Here is a 22,423-nt window from a genome sequence, read left to right on the forward strand (position 1 = left end):
AATCTTTGAAGAGTGTTATTCTAAGCCAAATGTGAGTGACCGCCACCTAAGGCACAGTCTCACGAGGTGCTGAGAACATATGTGCTCAAAATGGTTGGGCTTCAGCTTGATTTTACACATTTTAGGGTGATATAAGACATCAATGAATATAATGTGAGGGATACATGGGTTCGGTCTGGAAAGGCGGGACAACTCAAAGTGGAAGTGAGGTGGGGGTGGCATAGAGGGTGGTGGGGGATGGCTTGGGGTATGGTGGAGTGGAGTTTACAGGTCATAGGTGGATTCAAAGATTTTCTGATTGGAAATTGGTTGAAAGAGTTAGTTATTATTTAAAGACCTGGAATCAATAAAAAGAAATGTCTAGGTTAAGATAAGGGGTTGTGGAGACCAAAGTTCTTATTAGTAGAAGATATCGCAGAGGTCGCTGCCCTTAGAGACAATAGATGGCAAATGTTTCCTATTTAGACCTTTGAAAGGCATTTGACTCTCAGTTAATCTCTTCAGGGTTGAGGGGGCTGGAAGGGGAAAGATCTAGTTATGTTAACAGAGATTCTTTACAGATGCAAAAGTTTCCCCACAAAAAATGGCTTTGTGGGACCATTTCAAAATATGGCAAAGAAACATAATTTGGTGTAAAATATTTTGATATCCTTCTTTATCTGTCATGTGATATTATACTAGAATCAGGTTGGAATTTGCTGTATTATTGCTACAAAGAATCTGTTCTTGGCCAAGATTCAGTGCTCACACCTGTAATCCCAGCACTTTGGGAGGCTGAAGTGGGTGGATTGCTTGAGTCCAGGAGTTTGAGAGCAGCTTGGGCACCATGGCAAAACCTTGTCTCTACAAAAAATACAAAAAAATTAGCTGGGCATGATGGTGTGCACCTGTAGTCCCAGATACTTGGGAGGCTGAGATGGGAGGATCATCTGAGACTGGGAGGTTGAGGTTGCAGTGAGCCCTGATCATGCCATTGTACTCCAGCCTGGGTGACAGAGTGAGATCCTGTCTCCAAAACAAATAAACAAACAAACAACAAAGAAACAAACAAACACTTGTTCTATTTTAATGTTAATGCTGGTCAGCTGTGTCTAAACTCCGAAAGGGAGAGAGCATAATGACTCCTTCCTCTCACGACCTGAACTAGTTCTTCAGATTTCTTTGGAATTTCCTTGGTGGAGAGGGAATCCCTACATTCACTTGGAGGGGCTTACAGTTTTATTTTTGGCTTACAGGTGGTCAAAAACATACTAAGTGCCTCACAAACTCCGGGCACACAACGACAACCAATAATTAATACTTTCAAAAAGATTTGAGGCTAACAAATTATACAATGGGTTGGTTAAGAAATCCAATAATTAACTCAGGCAATTCTAATGCAGGGAGCACATCTTGGCTAAGAGGAAGTGAGCCCAGCTAAGTGTTAAAGAACAGCAGAGGAGAGGAGACAGGCAGCCATATTTTAGGGTTAATGGCACAGCTTGGCCATATTTGTGCATGTGTGCAGTGATTTGTTTTTCAGACACAGACTCAATGACTTCCCAGGCTAAAAGACCAAGATATTTTATGAAAAAAATATAAAACCAACCAGGCTTAAAAAAAAAAAAATCTCAGCTAGCAATCCACAATGTTTATCCTTTGCTGGAATCAGTTCAAAATCTGAGCAGTTATATGGATTTCTGAGTGGATACATTTACAAGATAAATGAACAAAAAAGTCCACCTAAACTAAGTAAATCTGAAGATTTAGTGATTTTTACAATGGAATAATAATCATTTGTTGCGGGAATTTATGATGTCAGTGTCTACGGACATTTAACCCTATCAAGTCGAATTTAAGTTTCTTGGAACCGTAGGAAGTGCCACTGGGAATGGTGAAAGCTGTGGAATTAGGTCATTTGGATTTTTGTTTTTTAAACTCTCCCTGAGGGGCCGAGGGTCATTTCCTCCATATTGTTTCTTCAGGTTTAAATTGCTGCTTCCCCTCTGAGGCAGTGTGAAAAAGTGAGCTATGGAATAATGAGTCTTTTCAAGTCAAATGCAAACAATTCCACCTTAAAATAGCAGAGCTCACCTTAAGCCAGCTTGGCAGCCTGCCAGAGAAGGGCATGAAAGCTGCACTTTAATCAAAAAGATGTGTATTCTTTATGCAGGCTGTGGAATGAACAGCTGGGAAGAGAGTTTTTATTGATTCTTTTTATTTCCCTCTCCTCTTCACCCCCCACCACCCTTTCTAACAAACACATTTAAAATTTACTGGCAGACTTTTTTCTTTTCTAAAACTATTGGAAGAAAAACTTTTTCGTTTCTAAGTGCCCCATAATTTGGAAGCTCCCTAAAGGGGCTACAAGCTGCATCTCGATACTGCCTTTATCTTGGCTGAAATCAAGCCCAGGCAACATTAGTTGCACAGGAATCCTCAGAGAAAAGGGAATAGTGAAATGCTCTGTTAGAATGAAGCACTATTCTACTGAAGGCTGGATAGAGACACCCAGTTTTGGTCCAGGAATGACAAGTGCTCTGGCTTTAAGGGATGAAGGCAATAAGAATCACACACTGCTCTACCCCTTCGTGATGGAAGTACAGGCTGTAAAGCTATAAAGGATGACTTAATTGCACATAATTTTTGCTGCTGAACCGTGTAAGAAGGAACTTTAGGTATATACGAGACTAGGGCACATCAGTACACACCAGCAGTAATCAGTAAGGCCAGCAATCATCCTTGAAAACAGAGCACCACAGGACAGTGCAGACATCACATCATGAGTATTAAAAATAATCTCTGTAGGCTTTTGGGACCAAAAAATACACGAGGAGCAGTTGATCACTTTGACAGATGTAACAGTCCTCTCTCTCTCTCCTCTCTCTCTCTCTCTCTTTTTTTTTTTTTTGAGACAGAGTCTCACTCTGTCACTCAAGCTGGAGTACAGTGGTGCAATGTTGGCTCACTGCAACCTCTGCCTCCTGAGTTCAAGCCATTCTTGTTGCCTCAGACTCCCAAGTAGTTGGGATTACAGGTGCGTGCCACCACATTAGGCAAATTTTAGTATTTTTAGTAGAGATGGGATTTTGCCATGTTGGCCAGGCTGATCTCAAACTCCTGTCCTCAGGTGATCCATCCACCTTGGCCTCCCAAAGTGCTGGGATTACAGGCATGAGCCACTGCGTCTCCCTCTGTGTTTTCTGTGCTAAAACAGAGATGCAAATTGGGGGTCTGGACAAAAAGTCCAGCATGTTTGGCCTTCGTAGTGTCTTCTAACAATCTTTAACGTAGTGATAATGTATAATTCATAGTATCTTCTAACAATTTTTAAAATTAGTGCTAATGCAAATTGGGGACTAGACAACAAATCCAACACGCAGACCTGTTTTGTTTGGCCAAAAAATTTTAAAGTTAGTGCTAATGTGCAACCATATAAACCCAGCTTTGTATGGTAGAATTTACCATATAAACCCAGCTTTTCAGCTTCTCTTGAAAAATTGGAGATGTGGCACACTGGGTGTGCATCTCCAGATGAAAACAGCTGGAAAGATCTGAGTAGTAGGTGCCCTGTTAGATGAGGCAAGTGCTTGCTAGATTGATAACCTTGCCTTCCTATGCATGGAACCTGCCTGGCCTAGGTAAGCATTTGAGTTTACAGTCCCTATAGCAAATGTGCAATAGTTCAGTTAGCAAGTAGCTACTGAACATCCTTTATCCATGTGCAGATTCTATTATAGCACTTCCCAGTCGAAAGCTTTTCATAGCTCTCTGCTTGCCAACGTTATGAGATGCAAACTCTTCAGGTTGGAATAAAATCTCCCAACCTTTGCGTCATTCACTAATGCTGAGTTCTTTTCCCACATGCCCATGGATACTCACACTTCCTATCTTCCGACTGCACAAGTTGTGTTTGTCTTCATTTGTTCCCAGAATCCCCCCTTCTGAATAGGTGCTGCTGACTGTCCTCGTTCCACCCTTCTTTCACATAGTTAGCTGTGGAAGTCTGACTCATCTGCAAGGACTAGGTCAAGCCTGATTCATTGAAGACCACTCTTCTCAACTTCTTTGTGAAGAAGGGCCGATTTCCTTTTCTCCCTTCCTTCCTTTTCCCTTTTTTTTTTTTTTTTGAAAATTTCCAATCTGTTCACAGACATACAAAGCACAAAGCACAAGTTGTAATTTTTTATTATGATATTCAGCGGGCAGAATTTCTACTTTGTCAATTGCTGTAAGAGTTTCTAAATAAATACTCTCAATTTCTGAACTTATTTCATATGGAATAATAATGAGAGCTGGCTCTTGGACCACATTTTGAGTATCTTTTGTCAGATACTGTCAGGTGAATTAATCTCCCTGTTACCTGCATTCACACAGAACTGTCTATACTTTTACCATGGCAAATTGTATTAGAGTTGTTTAGGTTGCTCTGCCTGTTCCATTTTAAACTTTAGGAGGACAAGAGCTTTTTTGAGTCTGTCTCCCTCATCTTGGCCCCTCTGGGCCTATTTGCCAATGAAAGGGGTTTAGTCAATGTTGGATTTTCAGCACCGTTCCCAGGAGGTGTCAGGAGTGGGAGGATTCAGAATCATTTTGCCATAGTGGTAGCCTTCAAGGAGTTTATAGTAATGTTAAATAGAAGATTAATGTTAAAAGAGAAACTTTAGCAGATTAAACCTTTAAAGAGTTTGTTTGAGCAGACAGCAATTCATGAATTGGACAGCTTTAGACTGGAAGTGGTTCAAGGCTTCAGCAGAGGTGGTTGATGGAAAAGCTTTTACAGGGTGAATGAGAAAGCAGAGCAAAGAAATTATTTGATTGGTTGAAGTTTGGAAAATTGCCTTATTTGGACTATCTTGGTGGGAAGTTCAAGACAATAATCAATGCCCAGTTGGCTATGTGATTGGTTGAGCTTAAGTTTCATTTCTTTTAAATTAGCCTCTTGCATGAAATGAGGCTGAGCTAGGTTTTGGTTTCCTTAGGTAGGAACCCAGGGTTCCTGTCTAATGGCTTCTCATTTTATTATTTCAACGTTAACTTGCATAAAGATATGGCAGATAGTACACAATAAATAATTGCTGAAGTTTGCGATACATCTTATGAAAATGTAGGTAGAAAATAAGGTGCCCAATGAATGCTGGGCCAGGCTTAGATTTCAGTCTATAACTTGAGAGAGACCTTCCCATTGAAGATGGCAGCCCTAAGTGGTTGTTTATATGGACAATGTACTCTGTACTTTAGTTTGCTCCTCTTTCAATTGAGGGGTTAAATTAAGGGATCCCCTTAATTTCCATGGCCATATGATTCAGCAGTGTCAACAATGGAATAATCTACTATGTATATAGTTTGTAGAAAATAGTTAGAACGCACATATTTTTTCATCTTTTTTTTCCCAACCTGCCATTAGGTGAAAATCTAACTTGGACATACTTCTTCATAACAAAATCTCTGTAGATACAAATGACAATTTAGATCCAATTTATCACTTACTCATGTTAACTAATGTTCACTCCAGTCAGCTATATTGAAAATATTAAAATAATTAAACAAATTTCTGGGAGTTTGTGATCATGGGATTTGACTTGTTCTTTCTTTGGTATTTTCTGTGATGTTTCTCCTTCATTTTATTGCCAAAGTCAGAGGGATTGTTACAGTATAGGCCTGAAGCCTGCTTTCAGGATCTGTATAGAACCAGCCAACCAAGAGAGCCTTTTATTTTGTCCCTCAGTTGACCTCTTTCCAGATATACTGAGTCCATTTCCCTGAAATGACTGAGCGAGGAGAGGTAATTGCAGCTGTTTGGATACCTTCTTTCTCTCCATTGGCTCCAGCCCAGGAAAACAGGCACACTCTTTCACAGTCACACCAACCACTTCATGATCATATTTTTGAGGATGTCGGCCAGGGGAAAGGGCAGACCAGTCAGTAGGCTGGAAAGTTAGAAATGTGTGTGTTTATTTTTCCCTCCCCTCTCCACTGTGCTATTGCAACTGGTATAGAAAGAGAATAGTCATCCACAGTTGCCCCTTTTCAGGAGGGTGAAGTTCAGAGGAAGAAATGTTTGCATAGACATTTGATAATCATAATAAAAAGACCATTAGAAGCTCATTGATTAAACAGTTACTGCAGATTTCAACTACAATTTAGAACTGTTTTTTTTTTTTTTAGACAAGGTCTCTCTCTGTTTCCTAAACTGAGTGCAGTGGCATGATCATGGCTCATTGCAGCCTCAACCTCCTGGCCTCTTGGGCTCAAGCAATCCTCCCACCTCAGCTTCCCGAGTAGCTGGAACCACAAGCATGTGCCACCATGCCTGGCTAACTTTTTAAAATTTTTTGTAGAGATGGGGGTCTCTCTATGTTGCCCAGGCTGGTCTTGAACTCCTGGGCTCAAATGATCCTCCTGCCTCGGTCTCCCAAAATGTTGGGATTTATAGGCATGAGCCACTGCACCTCACTAGATACTGGTACTTTTGAAAGAGGAGCCCAGATGGGCAAATGTATTAAGGGCTTGTCATCTATGATTGGTACTAGAGCTGTATCACATAGTATGAAAGAAAATTAAATTAATTCTCTCCCTGTAAATGTGCTTTGTAAAACTTTAATATGCTATGTAAATAAGTTGGTATTGTTTTCAATGCATAAAGCTGTAGCTTAGACTCAATGAATGTTTATTTTTAACTTATGAAGTGAGATTGCAGCTCATTTTATGAAAGAGGCTAACACACCTTTGGATGTATAAATTCTGATATATCTGTTGAACAAGGTATATGTTTTATTCAATGATCCTATATTGGTGATCTACTATGTGATAATTACTTGAGTAATGATAGTGAATACTTTTATGATACTATGGTTTACATGCTGTTCTTACATGGCATTAATTTATTTTACCTCTATGAATACTATCAGTTATCACCTCCTGCGGATGAGGAAACAAAGGCACGGGTGTCTTTGACTTGGTTTTAGTGATGGAATTATAGGTTTCAAAAAATAGCATGGGAGTGCAGAGGGAAATCTAGGAGGCAGTATCTGAGTTGTGAACATTAGGAAGTTGCTAGACCAATGCTGTGGTTTGAATGTGTCCCCCAAAGTTCATGTGTTGGAAATGTAATCTCAATGCAACAGTCTTGGAAGGTGGGGTCTCACAGGAGGTAATTAGTTCATGAGGCCTCTATCCTCATGAATGGCTTAATGTTGTTATTGCAGGAGTGGGTTAGTTATTGTGAGAGTGGGTTTGTCGTAAAAGCAAGTTCTGCTGCATTGCTCTCTTGCTCTTTCTCCCTCTCTCTCACATGCACTCTGTGAGAAATACATTTCTTTTCTTTTTCTTTTTTTTTTTTTTGAGATGGATCCTTGCTCTGTCACCCAAGCTGGAGTGCAGTGACCTGATCTTGGCTCACTGCAACCTCCATTTCCCGGGTTCAAGCAATTCTCCTGCCTCAACCTCCCAAGTAGCTGGGATTACAGGCACCCGCAACCATGCCCGGCTAATTTTTGTATTTTTAGTAGAGACAGGGTTTCACCATGTTGGCCAGGCTGGTCTCAAACTCCTGACCTCAGGCGATCCACCCGCCTTGGCCTCCCAAAGTGCTGGGATTACAGGAGTGAGGCTCCGCGCCGGGCCTAATTTCTTTTCTTTATAAATTACCCAGTCTGTGGTATTCTGTTATAGCAACACAAAATGGACAAAGATAACAAAGGAGGTAGGAAAGTACATTGAAATGATTCCACTGTCACAAACATTTCTAAATGCTTTTCCAATGTATATGTTTTAAAATTACTTTCAAAATATGTGGCACATTTTTCAGTATCCTCAATTGTGGCAAATCTTTGGATGTGAAAGTATATTTGAATGTTGGACAAAGTGAAATATTCACATTCAAGTTTGGTAAATGAAACCAGTTATTTTTTCAATATTGGCAAATGGCTTAAAACATAATACTAATATTTGGCATGTGATTCATATATAAATAGGTTCTAAGGCTAATACCAAAAAAGTTTGAATAACATTTTCAGCTTACCTTACAACTAGAAGCCCAAATAATAGGAATATGAATCTACAAATGCAAATGAAAACCAGCTTCATTTTAAAAATATAATGTGAGCATTAGATATACTTGTGTGTTGTGCTTCCAACGATCTGTGTGTACAGCTCTATTATTATACCCTGCATTAGAGGTGGGTGTGAGTTCCACCTCTAGGCTATGAGATGCCTGCAGGGAGCCGTCCTGAGTCCTCCGAATTGACACAGTGTCTTTGGGGTAGGAATTTCCCAGTGAATGCTTATTTAAATGAATTCAGTAAGTGCGTTTTGATTTTTCCATAGATTGACACAGTGGAACGGTGGCTAAGAGATGATTCTTTATTATGAGCACCCTTCATAGGCAAAGTGGGAATGTGCTTATTTATGAGGTCAAATAATTCAGACTCCTGTTCCCACATTGGTCTTGATTAGTGGATGGCTCCACTAAAACACTAGGTTTCATGGATTTCACCTGTTTTCTGGTAGTTACTTTAAGAAGATGGTGCACTAAGACAACTTAGATGGAAAAAATAAATTGCAGCATAAAAAGCAAACTGTGATTGTATAGAACTGTGAGATAATATTCAACTTCATTTCATTTATTTATTTATTTATTTAGTGACAGAGCGTTGCTCTATTGCCCAGGCTGGAGTGCAGTGGCACAATCTCACTGCAACCTCTGCCTCCCAGGTTCAAGTGATCCTCCTGCCTCATCCTCCCGAGTAGCTGGGATTACAGGCACCTGCCACCACTCCCAGCTAATTTTTGTATTTTTAATAGAGATGGGGTTTCACCATGTTGGCCAGGCTGCTCTTGAACTCCTGACCTCAAGTGATCTGCCCACCTTGTCCTCCCAAAGTGCTGGGATTACAGGTATGAGCCACTGCACCCGGCCTCAACTTGATTTTAATGTGTGGCTGAGAAATATGTGTTCTCATGTACTCAGTTTTGGTTTAAGTGTATAAATGGACTTACGTGTGACACAGGTTGAAAAGGAGCAGATAGAGCACTTTAGGCAACAAGGCACTAGATGAAGCACCATGGTACTCTAAGACCTTCTCCACTTTGTCCACATCCCACCTCCCTTTCATGATGCAGCTCTCATTCCACCTCCTTCTGAAATCTCTCCTGACCTTTTCATTCTAATTAACATACCTTTCTCGGGACATCCAGAGCATCTCATCTTGCCTTTCCTAAGATACTTTTTCCTAACGCCTTCTATCTGGTTTAATACCTATCTATACATATCTTCTCCTCCTCCCCACCACTATATATTATGCCCCACAAGGGCAGAGTCTGTGTATCTACATCTTTGTTTCTTTACATGGTGTCTGGCACAGCACCTTCTTCAGAGTGGGTTTTCAATATGTGATTATTGAAAAGTAAATGAGCAAGATGGCTATGACAAAGCAAAGGAGTAATAAACAACTTCTTCCTAAGAGACGAAAGATATACAATGTTTTGCTTTGTGAATACACAGCCATGCAGGTCTAGAGAGAAATGCAATATACGTTTATTTTTGTTGTGTTTATTTGTTCTTAGTCAAGGTGTCTAATCTACTATGCTGTTTCCTTATGCACAGATGGAAACTTATCATGCATAGGAGACTCTGAAGGAAATAATTTTTGTTTAAACTTTGCCTTAGAAACTTCAAGGGAATTCAGAACAGGATTTCTTTAATGATCTGGCTGTATTATATTACCGATTGCCAAGCTGAAAAATGCTTGGCAGAACTTTTGGCTTCTGAGGTTTTGGATGTCTTCCAGGTAATCTGCCTCAGAATTTTGAAATACAAATAAATGAGTTCCAGTTCAAATTTTAAAAAATCTGAGCTGCTAGGCCTTTGTTTACCTTCCATCTGAACATTTTGGTACAGATATACCAACCAAGCAGAAAGAAGATAATCAGTCGACATTTCTGAGGTTGTTAGTGGCCTTGGTTTAGAAGAACAAAATGAGAGTAAGGGGTTGAAAACTTCATCATGTTTCTTCCTAGTAACTGGCTTCTGGTGTTGGCATTTATTTTCCAGGATGTTTTCTCCCAGTTTTTATTTGGGAGAGGAGGACGAGGGTGTTCTATGCTGCTTTGTTTCTCCCAGAGGGAAGATTCTGAATGTTCCTTTGTTAAACGTTACACACTTAGCTTTTGTTTTACTTTCTTGTCTGGTAGCCAAGTATTTTTCGAGTCACTCAACATTCTACTGAGGCATGCTAGTCCACTGAATATGATTATAAAGGAAAGCCTAACATGACCTAAAAAGAGGGAGGACAGGGAGCTTTGGCTGTTGTGAGCACCACAGCTAATGAAGATGCAGGATAATTTGCATGAGCGATATCCCTTCAGTTATTTCTGTAAATCTCAGAGCTAGTTCCTGTCAAGTTGTGAGGAAACAAACATTTTTTATTAAGGAATAAAAAGATAGGCCAGGCCCAGTGGCTCACACCTATAATCCCAGCACTTTGAGAGGCCGAGGTGGGCAGATAGCGAGGTCAGGAGTTTGAGACCAACCTGGCTAACATGGTGAAACCCTGTCTCTACTAAAAATACAAAAATTAGCCGGGCATGGGGGTGGGTGCCTGTAATCCCAGCTACTTGGGAGGCTGAGGCAGGAGAATCGCTTGAACCCGGGAGGCGGAGGTTGCAGTGAGCGGAGATTGCACCATTGCACTCCAGCATGGGCAGTAGAGTAAGACTCTGTCCGAAAAAAAAAAAAAAAAGAATAAAAAGAGAAAGAAGGAAAGCCCCTACTTCCACCCCCTAAACACACATATGCATATTCCACACACATATATATGTGTGTACATGCTCAGAAGTGAAGTGGTCTTTGTAGGACTTCGTGGCTACAACACCATTGTTTATGTTCTGGGAGGCTGGGGTCAGCCAGTAAGTATTCTGAAAGGGAAAGACATGGTGGGGAGGATATAAAGGCTCCTCATTTTAAGAAATCCCTCTTATCAAGCCTACCATTAACTTGTTTCTTTGACAACTACTATGCATTTGCTATGGAAATATATCCCCAGAATAAAATTTCCATGGAAGGAAAATAATAGCATCAATTTTTTCCTCCAGAGTTTCTGATAAAATGAAATTTATTTGTCCTTAACTTTGGATTGGTGGAAGAAGACCAATACCTCTCACAATACAATTCAAAGAAATGAGATGAAAACAATCTTTCTCACTTTACAATTTTGGATATTTTTTATTTAAAAAATTTTCGTTTCAGTGGGAGGTTTTTATAGGAAACTATCTTTAGTATTTCATATGACCATTGTCATTTGAAGATGACACTGAAATTGTCTTCCCACTTGTAAGCTCTCCTTACAGACCAGCATGAAACAAGCAGCTTAGCCCATCAGCTAATGCCCAACCTGAGACTGGGCTGGCAAGACAGGTGGACAAGCCACCTGAAGCCTAGAAATGACCTGACCTCTCTACTCTGATAGGTTCTGAGACAGCCACTTAGCTCTAGTTTCACCAGCATTCTTTTCGATATCTTGGAATAGAATAGGCCCTGAGAAAACTGTGAAACAAACAAAAACAATTTTTTTCCAGGAACATTTTATTCTGCCTCCTGCCTTCTTCCCTTCACCAGGTTCCTAGTTTCTTTACCTGTTCCTGGCCCTGTAAAGCCCTCATGTGTCACTGTTCTGGGTGAGAATCTTCTCTCTAAAGCACTTGAGACCCTTGCCTTTCCCTTTACCACCCCATCCCCAGACCCTAATTCCTTCCATAGTACAGACTTAGCATTAGATGGTGATGGTATGAAAATAGGAGTAACTAACATTTGCCACATTCTTTCTTTGTTTATGCCCTTCGCTAAGCCTGGTAGCTGACCTGTCTCATTTAATTACTACAACCATCTTATAAGCTATATAGAATTTTTAATTCCAGTTTTATTTCTGAGAGACAGAGGCACAGAAGCAAGAGTCACTCAGTTACTACATGGGAAACATGGATTTTAATCTAGGCCCTAATCTGGGTTTAGTAGCATTCTAGTTGAAGAGTATATAGTTGCAAGTGTGAGACAACCTGAGCATTTAAAAATGACTATGAATGTATAAAACTCCACAAGTATATAATTAAACTCAGAAAAGAGAATGTCTTCCAAAACAAAACTCATTTGCCATTACTGGAGGTGATTATTACATGAATTGGTTATTCTGAGAATTGAGAATTAAAAATAATTAAAGATTTAATGTCTTTCTAGAAGACACTGAATTTCAGCATAACTACATAGTTCCACTTGATGAAGGAAAACTTTTCTTTATTGAAGAACGTCAGCTGTGAATGTAGATGCAATAATATGGTCAGAAAGTCACCATTTTGCAGCCCTTGATAGGATGCAAATTCAAATAAGAACTTTTGACAGATGCTGAAACCACTAAAAGAAAAGTTGACAGGGACCATTGTGACAGACTTCTCCAGATGATTGCCAACTGAGTGTTGGGGCGGGGGCATAACTCTGCAGCAGAGGCATCTGTCCGTCATCACCCGATGCTATGATGCTCTTGACACTGCTGTTGATGCTATGGCCTGTTACTGTGAAGATCCAAATGTGGCACAATATAAAGTTGCAATATCAACTATGAAGCATTCTTGCTAAAATTGAATCTACTCAAGCCTTTAGTTAAAGTTTTCACTTCATAAGAAACACAGAAGCTAGAGGAAAAACTTAACCAGCACCACAAGGAAATAAACAAATCCAGAAGGCAGATCATTCTATAGACTGATCTTGATTCCTCAGCAATTAGTGTCATGGTACAAAAAGAGAGTAGGAAGGAGGTGTTTTAGAATTATATAATTAGCAAATGTTATTCATAATTTTTCGCAGGATACTAGTTTGAACCAACCAACTGTAGAAAAGATACTTTTGGAACAATTACAGAATTTTGAATATGGTATTAGGGAATTGCTAACATATTTTATCAGGTGTGATAATGCTATTGTGATTATGTAAAAAAAAATCCATCTTTAGAGATGCACGCTGAAGTATTAAGGAGTAAAATACTATGATATGTTAACTTATTTTGAAGTATTTCAACAAAAACTGAAGCAAATATAGCAAAATGTCAATAGTTGTTAAATCTAGGTGATGACATGGAAGTAGGAATTTTTGAAAATTTTACAATTAAAACATATAAAAATGAAAAAAAAAAAAAAAGAGTGGATTGCTCTCAATACAGAGAGCTCTGGATTGCTGTCCCAGCTCTAACCACTTACTTTTTGTCAGGTTTGGGCAAGTTGCTTCACTCTCAGTACCTTCATCTGCAAAACGGTGGCAATGGCAGTGTTTGCTTCCTAGAATTGTTGTGGGAAAAAATGAGTTAACACAAGTAAGGAGCTCAGAACAATGATTGGCATGTAGTAAGCTTTCAACAAATGTTTGCTATAATTGTTTCATGTAGGAGGAGTCAGATGGAATTAGGTTTAAATCCTGGCTCTGTCTTTTATTAGCTATGCTGCCTTGGGTTGTTTGCTTAACCTCACTAAAATTCAGTTTTCAGTGGAAGTAATAATACTGCTAGGGTTGTGGTGGGATTAATAACCTAGCATATATAAAGTCACTAGCATATAGTAACCACTTAATAGATAGTGGCTTTGACTACCAGTGCTGTCAGATAGCTATAATTTTTATGAGGCCTTCAATGCCCTACACCAATGCACAGCTAAAGCTGGAATGTCCTGGCACTGTAGTTGTACAGGAGAACACTGATAGATCTGCAAAGGGAGTGTGGGGAAGGCTCTGTGGTCTCCACTCATGTCAAGACAAACATCATGCCATACAGGTGGCTCCTCACTCTGTGTGTTTGGCAGAGGCCTTGCTTTAAGGATGGTTGGATAGAGCACATAGGGCAGGTACAGGAGAAGATCTGGGCTTTTTCAGGGTACAGAACGTGGATAAGACCCAGAAGAAAGGAAAAGAGATGGGGAACTAGGGAGTCTGGCTCATGTTTGTTTCCACCTTAACTTCTCTTGGAAGTTTGAAATAGTCCATGAAAGTGAAAGCAGTTTTCATCACAGTCATCAACTGCTATAGGCATTTGCAGCCTGCAAATAGATTAATTTCACTGGATGTTAATTCCACAGTGAGGCTTTAGCCAGCACTACTGTTTCTCAACACATAGCCTTACCTGGAACATGTAGTGTTGCCATGTGCCCAGGGAGATAATTTAGGGACTAATAAGCCTTGCAAGGGAATGCGGCCACAGAAGATAGCATTTCTAATACTTGACTAGTGATTATATAGATTTTTAATGGCATCAATGGGGCAATGTGAAAATCTATTATTTTCTTTTTCTTTTTTTAACAGTATAAAGAGGTGTTTTCATTTTAACTGTGTGTATGTAACATTAGGCAAAATTATTTAAAGTCAATAGATTTTTATTCAAGGAATTCCATGTTGTAATTTCTTCCGCTGTCCATCGAGGTCACTTTAGATCCTCTAAAGAGCTGGAGTCAAAATTTATCTTCAAAAGATTTACCTTCAAGTTAGCCCTTTTTAATGAAACTGATGCTTATTTTAATGCAGTTGTCCTGTCAGGCCATAATTGTTTGATTTTGGCATCTGTCGTCATCTCCTTTTAATACGGCTATACTGATGAAGATTTCAAAATTTACCTTTGGAAATATCAAGAATCTTTGAGATCTAATTTCTTCAACCAATTTACTTTAGGGTCATTTTTAGTGCAGGTGGATCTGCCTAGTTCTCAAAACCTCTCTAAACCTGAGTGAATTCAAATCATATTCATTCCTAAGCGATCACACTCAAGAATAGTGCAGAGTGTGGAATATGCCAATACATAAGGTAAAAAAGTAAATTATCAGGTCTTTCATATATTCAGTAACTGTCTTTTTCATACTTGTAGCAACTGTCTTGTAGTTCCCACAGATCTAACAAGAGTCCTGTGAGTAAAGTAAAACCACGGAGTTAACTCTATGAGGTGTTTCCAATGACGTGCAGCCTACAGAAAAGTCCCATCGGGAAAGACCTCAAAAAATGTATCATTTCCTTTTGCACTCTGAGCCTCCCTATTTTTCGTCTTCTGTCTTAACAGCTATCTTTTTGTTTCTACTTTAGACACTAAGGGACTTCTGGTCTACCTCTTTTCTCATTATTAAGTTCCGCTTATAGGAAAATGTGTACGCCTAGGCATTTACGTAAAATCAAAGGCCTGAACACAGATCAAAGGATATGCATGAGTAATGGCGAGTAAACAGTTAAGAACAAACAAATTTGAAAGAACTAATCTAACAGGCCTTTATGGCTCTTGAGACGAATGTATGCCCAAGTTCACCAACATTGTTGTTTTTGTCTCCCTGGGCACAGGGTGACACCACATGTTCCAGGTAAGACTATGCAGTGGCATTCTGGCCAATTGGATGTGAGCTGGAGTAACACGTGCCACTTGCAGAAATGACCTACATATGCTTCCTTTGTGTGGTCATCACGTTCTCTTTTCTGCCTTTCTTTCTCATTAGCTACCTTAAAAGAAAGAACTTTAAGGGCCAATATGAGGGTGGAGCCACAAGATTGAAGGTGCCTGGGTTCATGAATGAATGTGGAACAGAGTCCCCCCCATCCTCCCACACTGCGCTGTGACATGAGCAAGAAATAACAATTTCACTATGTCAAGCTGCTGCAACTGGGGAGTTGTTTGTTATAGAAGTTAGACTATGTTGAAATAATATATTCCTTTTGACTTTCTTTGCAGCTGCCAAGGATAGCAGAGATGTTCTCTGCTTTCTAAATTACATGTTTGTTGATATTTTTACGATCAGGGACTTTTTAAGTAAAGAAACCAAGAAGCTTGTTCACTAGGCTTCAGTCACCTCACATGGAAGTCAGTACCTTCCTATATAAACACTAGGGTCTGAACATTTGTTACCTTATTTAATCTGAGTACTGTCTTTGTGAGGATCTTGAGGGATGAGGAAATTGGGGCTTAGAGAGGTTAAATGACTTGGACAAGTTTCCACAGCCAGTGTTTTCTTCAGATCCAGGATTCAAATGAAACTTTTTTGTTTTTACTTCAAAGACCTTGATCTTTTCACTACAACATACTCCTTTCTAAGAAAAGAATAGTTGGGAAAGAGACAGAATGCAGAGGGAGTGCATAAGGAATTTCTGGAGAGATAGCAAAACCTCCACAAAAGCTGACTACCAGTTTTAGTTCAGAAACTTACAAGACAATAGACCATAAAACAAAAAGGTGAAAAGGAAAGAGAATAATCATGAATCCAGATCACAAGATTGGGTTGCTGGGATCCCATATTCAAAACTTAGTTTAAAAATTTTTAGTGTTCCTCTAATCAGTTATTTAGGTTTAATTTAAATTGTTTAACAAAATGTTATTATTTACTCAGAATCTCTGAGTTTATTATACTCAAATACATTCCTTTTTTTTTTAACTTTGATTTTAAGTTCAGGGGTACATGTGCAGGATGTGCAGGTTTTTTCCATAGGTAAACATGTGTCATGGGGGTTTGTTGTGTAGATTATTTCATCACCCAGGTATTAAGCCTAGTATCCATCAGTTATTTTTCCTGATCGTCTCCCTGCTCCCACCTTCCACCCTCCGGTAGGCCCCAGTGTGTGTTGTTCCCTGCTGTGTGTCCATGTGTTCTCATCACTCAAATAAATTTCTTTTTATTTCAAGTTCTGGATCTAAACCCTAAGGGGTTTTAGGGGATATGTATTAGTCAGGGTTTTCCAGATCAACAGAACAAATAGGATGTGTGTGTGTGTGTGTGTGTGTGTGTGTGTGTATGTATGTGTGTGTGTGTGTCTGTAGAGAGAGAGAGAGATCTTAAAGTAAGAATTGGCTCACATGATTGTGGGTGCTGGCAAGTCTGAAATTTACAGGGAAAGCCAGCAGGCTGGAGACACAGGGAGGAGTTGACATTGCAGTTTGAGTCTGAACGCAGTCTGGAGACAGACTCTCCTCTTCCTTAGGAGATCGCAGTCTTTTTTTTTTTTTTCTCTTAAGGCCTTCAACTAATTGGATGAGGCCCACCCACATTATGGAGAATAATCTGCTTTATTCAAAGTCTACTGATTTAAATGTTAATCTCATCTAAAAAATATGTTCACAGCAACACCCAGACTAGCTTTTGATGAAATATCTGGGTATCATAGCCTAGTCAAGTTGACACATAAAAGTAGCCATCCTAGGGTATTAATTACAAACATGTTCAAATCTAGGTGGACCCTAATGAATGTCTCTGGTTACTGGTTTGGTGGTACTCCTCCTGAATGGGACTACTTCACTCTCGTCTGTCTGGTTCGGAGAAAAAGAATGGCTATTGAAACCCACAAATACATGCTTAATCAAGCATTGAAGCAAAATTCCAAATACTAAAGTCAAAGAAATTTTAAATATCATCCAGCAGGTGAGCAAAAAATGTCTTGGATCATAGAGGATTGCCTTTTCTACCTCCACTGCATATTAACCCTCATCAGTGCCTGTTCTGCTCCCTCCCTGCCCAAAGAGACTTCTCAATGCCTATTGAACTTAAAGCTGCCATCACTTGTTTAATATTGAATTTTTCTCTGTAGGTGTTGGCCTCTGATATCCTTGCAGCTCAGCTGCAATGTATTTCAATCCTTTTTAATAATTCAAATATGTACCATGATGTCACATCCCATTCTAGTATTCTCTCATCTCTGGGTCTTTTCTTCCATTTCCCACTCCTCTAGCAGTAAAAGCTCTTGTGGCATTTGCATCCATGTACAACCAACAGATAATTACTTTCATGGGAAATTGTCAGGTGGCAGAGCTTTCCTTTTGCACTACTGCTAGGACTATAAAAAGCACACCACAAGCATATTTCAGCAAAGCTAAAATTAAAAGTTTAATTAACAAAAATACTACTTAATAATACATTTGGATCGATTTGGCTATGTCACATAGTGACTGCCAGTCATATCTGAAAAAACAGAAATGACAAATGACAAAATGATATAAACCTCTCAAATCATCTTGTGGATGGATCACTTTGTGGTCCAGGAGTCACAGTTCCACAGCTGTCACTGTACTTGCTTGAGTGTGTTGATCTAAGACCCCTTTGGCACCTCTGCATCAAAGTGCGTGTTCCACCCCTTCCTGCAGCCTTCACATGCCTCTGATGCTGGAGGGCATGCAGGAGCCCTCTCTGCAGCGCTCTTCCTTCCTATTTTAGATGCCTACGACCAGCGACATGAGACCTGCACTAGGATCTGCCACAATCGCCTCTGCTGATCATCTGTGCAGCATAACATCATTGGAGAGTAGGAAAGGGAACTTAGTTTATTTTGTGGTGGTCAAACCATCTTTTCCTCCCCTCTATTTTATTCTTGGGATGGTGGACCATTTCCTGATCCATCTAGAAAATAGCGGACTTATAATCCTTTCTTGTTCTAAAATCCAATGAATATTATCTTCCCTATGTGGTTTATAAAGTTTTTGAAATCACAAACTATGTTCCATATTAGTTGAGTATCTTCACATAGTAACATTATGTACTTTTAAATATTTGGTGGGTGTTAGGGGCTCAATTTCTGTTGTCCTGAGTGATTTTCTGTCAAATTAATAATTGGGCTGCAACTGGGTAAAGTGTATTAAAAAAAAAAGTCTTCTTACAGAATGTTAAAGACACTCAGATTTGATTGAGAGACAGAATTTATTTAAATAAGAAAATGTCTTTGAGAGAAAAAATGTTTCTAAATATTATTTTTTTTTGAGAAGGGAGATGTATTAGTCTGTATTCATGCTGCCGATAAAGACATAACTGAGACTGGGCAATTTACAAAAGAAAGAGGTTTAATGGACTTACAGTTCCAAGTGGCTGGGGAGGCTTCACAATCATGGCAGAAGGCAAGGAGGAGCAAGTCACGTCTTACATGGATGGCAGCAGGCAAAAAGAGAGCTTGTGCAGGGGATCTCCTCTTTTTAAAACCATCAGATCTCATGAGACTCATTCACTATCACGAGAACTGCACAGGAAAGATCTGCCCCCATAATTCAATCACCTCCCACCAGGTTCCTCCCACAGCACATGGGAATTGTGGGAGTTACAATTCAAGATGAGATTTGGGTGGGCACACAGCCAAACCATATTAGAAGAAGTACTGAAGAGTCACTCAAAGCAAGTAAATGTCATGTATCTGAGTTACTGTTAAATACTCTTTGAAGAAGCCTTTGAATAAAGAGTACATTTAGTCAGGTGGTGACTAAAGTGGTTGATCATGGACACAACTGACTGCAGGCTCCACAGAGCAGCTTTTGGAGTCCAAGATCACTGCCAAAAAAGAACAGAGGGATGTGAGGGTCCTTTCTGATTATAACTGTAAAACTCTCAAGAGATGAGCTTCAGACAGAGGAGAGATCATTATCCCTAGTTTTCAGAAAAGCAACTTATGCCTCAAGACTTTTAAACGTTTTGCTCATAATTTCATAAAAAGTTACTGGTAGAATGGTGGCTAGCTCCAGCTGTTTTTTTTTTTTTTCCCCCTAGGGCGATGTTTGTTCTCTACACTGCACTAAATGGAGAACAGCTGCACTGCTTCTTTTCTCTTGAGCATATTGTCTGTGAACCAATGTTTAGGTGGGTTTTCAGCGACAATCAAGGTGTCCCTCCAGAGTGTCTGGGGTGCAAGAAGCAATGACAGGAAAGCAATCTCGCAGAAGGAAAGGAAAGCAAATGGGAGAGCAGGAGGAACAAAGGGGGAAGAAAAAAGATACATGGAAGAACCATCTATTGATCTAGAATGTTTGGAAATGTTTATTTTGGTTGACAGAAGGCTACCCTTTATCTCATTCACAGTCAAACGAGTCTTAAAGATGTCATTTAACACCAAAACTAAACTGGGCATAAGTTAATTTGTTTCATATCATGATCAAAGTCTTATGATTTTAACTTCTAGTTATTATTGTGAATCTCTAAGAAAAAATCTGGTTCTATTGAGTCCGGATAGATGGATTTTACTGCATCCATTGTATACCATAGACAATTGTTTCAGATGCCATTTGTTGTCCCACGTTGTCATGTCCTACCCTGCCTCACTGGTTCCAATTTATTATTTCAACAGAAAAGAGAAAACATTTCCATGGAAGAGGAAACAGGAAATTCCAATAGATCAGCAACAGTTGGAGTGCTAACCTGTCACTGGAATGGAAAAAAAAATGCTGTTGTTGACACATCTTTTCCTTGTTTTTGACACAAATTAGGTAACTCACTGACTTACTGTCTCTTCACAAAATTGGTGGGGGTGTGAAAAATGTCTATGCAGTATATAGAGATATTCATAACAAAGACTTATGCTATGAACAATGTCCTTTGTTCACAATAGAAAGAATAACCCATGCTTTACATAATTTGCACATATATATTTTGTTGTTGTAAATCCTGGTTTGCTCACTAAGCTGAAGTTCATTTTTTCACCATGATTCTTGAGCCCAGAACTCTGATGAGTCAAAAGGATCAAATATTGGACTCCTATATTTTATGTGCAGTAGTTGTGCAGTTCACTTCACTGGGTCTGCATTAAAGCCCCCACTTTAATGAAAAGGATTGTTTCTTATTCTCAAAAGCAATTTTGAAATTCTGACTCAGAGACTTTTATTCCTATGTTTTGTGTTTCTTGAAAGAATAATCCCAGATATAAGGATAATTACCCTATTTTTGATTATTTAAAAATATATTCAATATTCACTCAAAAATACATATGATTTCTGGTTTTGATAATTGTATTAGGGTGATATATAATGTTAATACTAGGGGAAACAAAGTGAAAGGAATGGAAATGCAAAAAGAAAAATATTTATTGACCTGCTACCATGGGCCAGGAATTGTGTGAGGTACTTGATATACAATGGTGATTAACCAGACAGAACCAATAATTCCCTCCTCTCCTCGTTTAGTTATGAAGTTGTTACTTAATCATACCAAAGTCTTTTTCACTGCAATTGAAGGTAATTTGTATTTTATTCTCTTCTAGAAACCTTGATTTTACTACTTACTGAGCATTTACAGCATGTTAAGCACTTATTCCTAGGTGTTTTCCATATTTGATTATTTCATTCTTACAAGCACTGACTGAGTAAGTGTTACTACCCACAATTTGCAGATGAGGAAACAAATGTGAGTAAGTTAAATTAGTTACCTCATATATAAAGTGGCTGAGGCCAGCCACGGTGGCTCACACCTGTAATATCAGCACTTTGAGAGGCCAAGGGTGGATACTTGAGGTCAAGAGTTCAAGACCAGCCTGGCCAATATGGCAAAACCCCATCTCTACTAAAAATACAAAAATTAGCCAGATGTGGTTGAGTGCCTGTAATTCCAGCTACTCAGGAGGCTGAGGAAGGAGAATCACTTGAACCTGGGGGGCGGAGATTGCAGTGAGCTGAGACTGCGCCACTGCATTCCAGCCTAGGCAACAAGAGCGAAACTCCGTCTCAAAAATAATAATAATAATGATAATAAAATAAATAATAATAAAGTGGCCGAGCTGGTACTTACTTTCACGTGGGATCATCTAAATCTATAGAATGTTCTCATCTCTCCTCACAGCCCATCACTGATGACAAACACCTCCATGCCACGTCCTTCCAGACTTAAATATTCTCTCAGGATAAAGACTGCCAGATTCCTTTCATCATAGCCTAATTATAGCATTTATTACATACTAACGATCTACTTTTCTACCTCTTTCTGTGGTTTACTTAGCAGAACCATAAACTGGACATCAGTTTCTTAATCACGGCTTGGTTAATGTAGAAGGAGTTAAGATAATGGGTGCAGAGCCAATATTATTGTTCATCTTCTGATGAACATCACGTAGATAACAAAGAACTTTTGTGCCAGTAATGTGAGTGGGTTTGAAGTACCTCTACTTAAATGCTACTTCCACCATCCCTTTATAATTTTTTCTCAAGCTAGCCTTTTGTTTCCAGTTACCATTTAAAGTCAGAAAAGAAATCCTTGAATAAATTATTAAATTTAACTTCTTAACTTTAATATGCAAAGGTCTGCCCAAGGGATGCCTAAGTTGTCTGGGCTAGAAAGTATACTGGTTCTTTTTAACTCAGTGGTATGGAAATTTTAGGATAACAAAGAGGCAGAGAGAAAACAAGGCACGTTTTTTTCCCAACAAACATGAAGTTCAAACATTACTCACCATCTCTTAGCTTCTGTGTGAAGATGGACACACCCTCAAGGCTTCTGGGCCCCAGAGCTGTTGTTGCTTTTCTTTTCTTTTCTTTTCTTTTTTTGAGGCAGAGTCTCGCTCTGTCACCCAGGCTGGAGTGCAGTGGTGCAATCTTGGCTCACTGTAGTCCCAAGTAGCTGGGACTACAGGCGCCTGCCACCACACTCAGCTAATTTTTGTATTTTTAATAGAGATGGGGTTTCATCATGTTGGCCAGGATGGTCTTGATCT

General features: G+C 39.3%; 1 long non-coding RNA gene and 1 other non-coding gene across 2 annotated transcripts in view; one reads left to right on the forward strand and one right to left on the reverse strand.

The window, feature by feature from the left end:
- LOC112132709 (uncharacterized) overlaps positions 1 to 22,423 on the forward strand; it is a 306,500-nt gene that overhangs the window by 169,557 nt on the left and 114,520 nt on the right. Inside the window, exon 3 of the long non-coding RNA XR_002914425.3 lies at positions 20,072 to 20,210. This is a non-coding gene — a long non-coding RNA (uncharacterized LOC112132709). The remainder of the gene's footprint in view (positions 1 to 20,071; positions 20,211 to 22,423) is intronic.
- Positions 14,872 to 14,999, reverse strand: LOC112132902 (small nucleolar RNA SNORA18). The gene has a single exon (XR_002914604.2). It is a non-coding gene; the product is annotated as a small nucleolar RNA SNORA18 (small nucleolar RNA).

Source organism: Pongo abelii, chromosome 2 (assembly GCF_028885655.2).
Source record: "Pongo abelii isolate AG06213 chromosome 2, NHGRI_mPonAbe1-v2.0_pri, whole genome shotgun sequence".
NCBI classification, from domain to species: Eukaryota; Metazoa; Chordata; class Mammalia; order Primates; family Hominidae; genus Pongo; species Pongo abelii.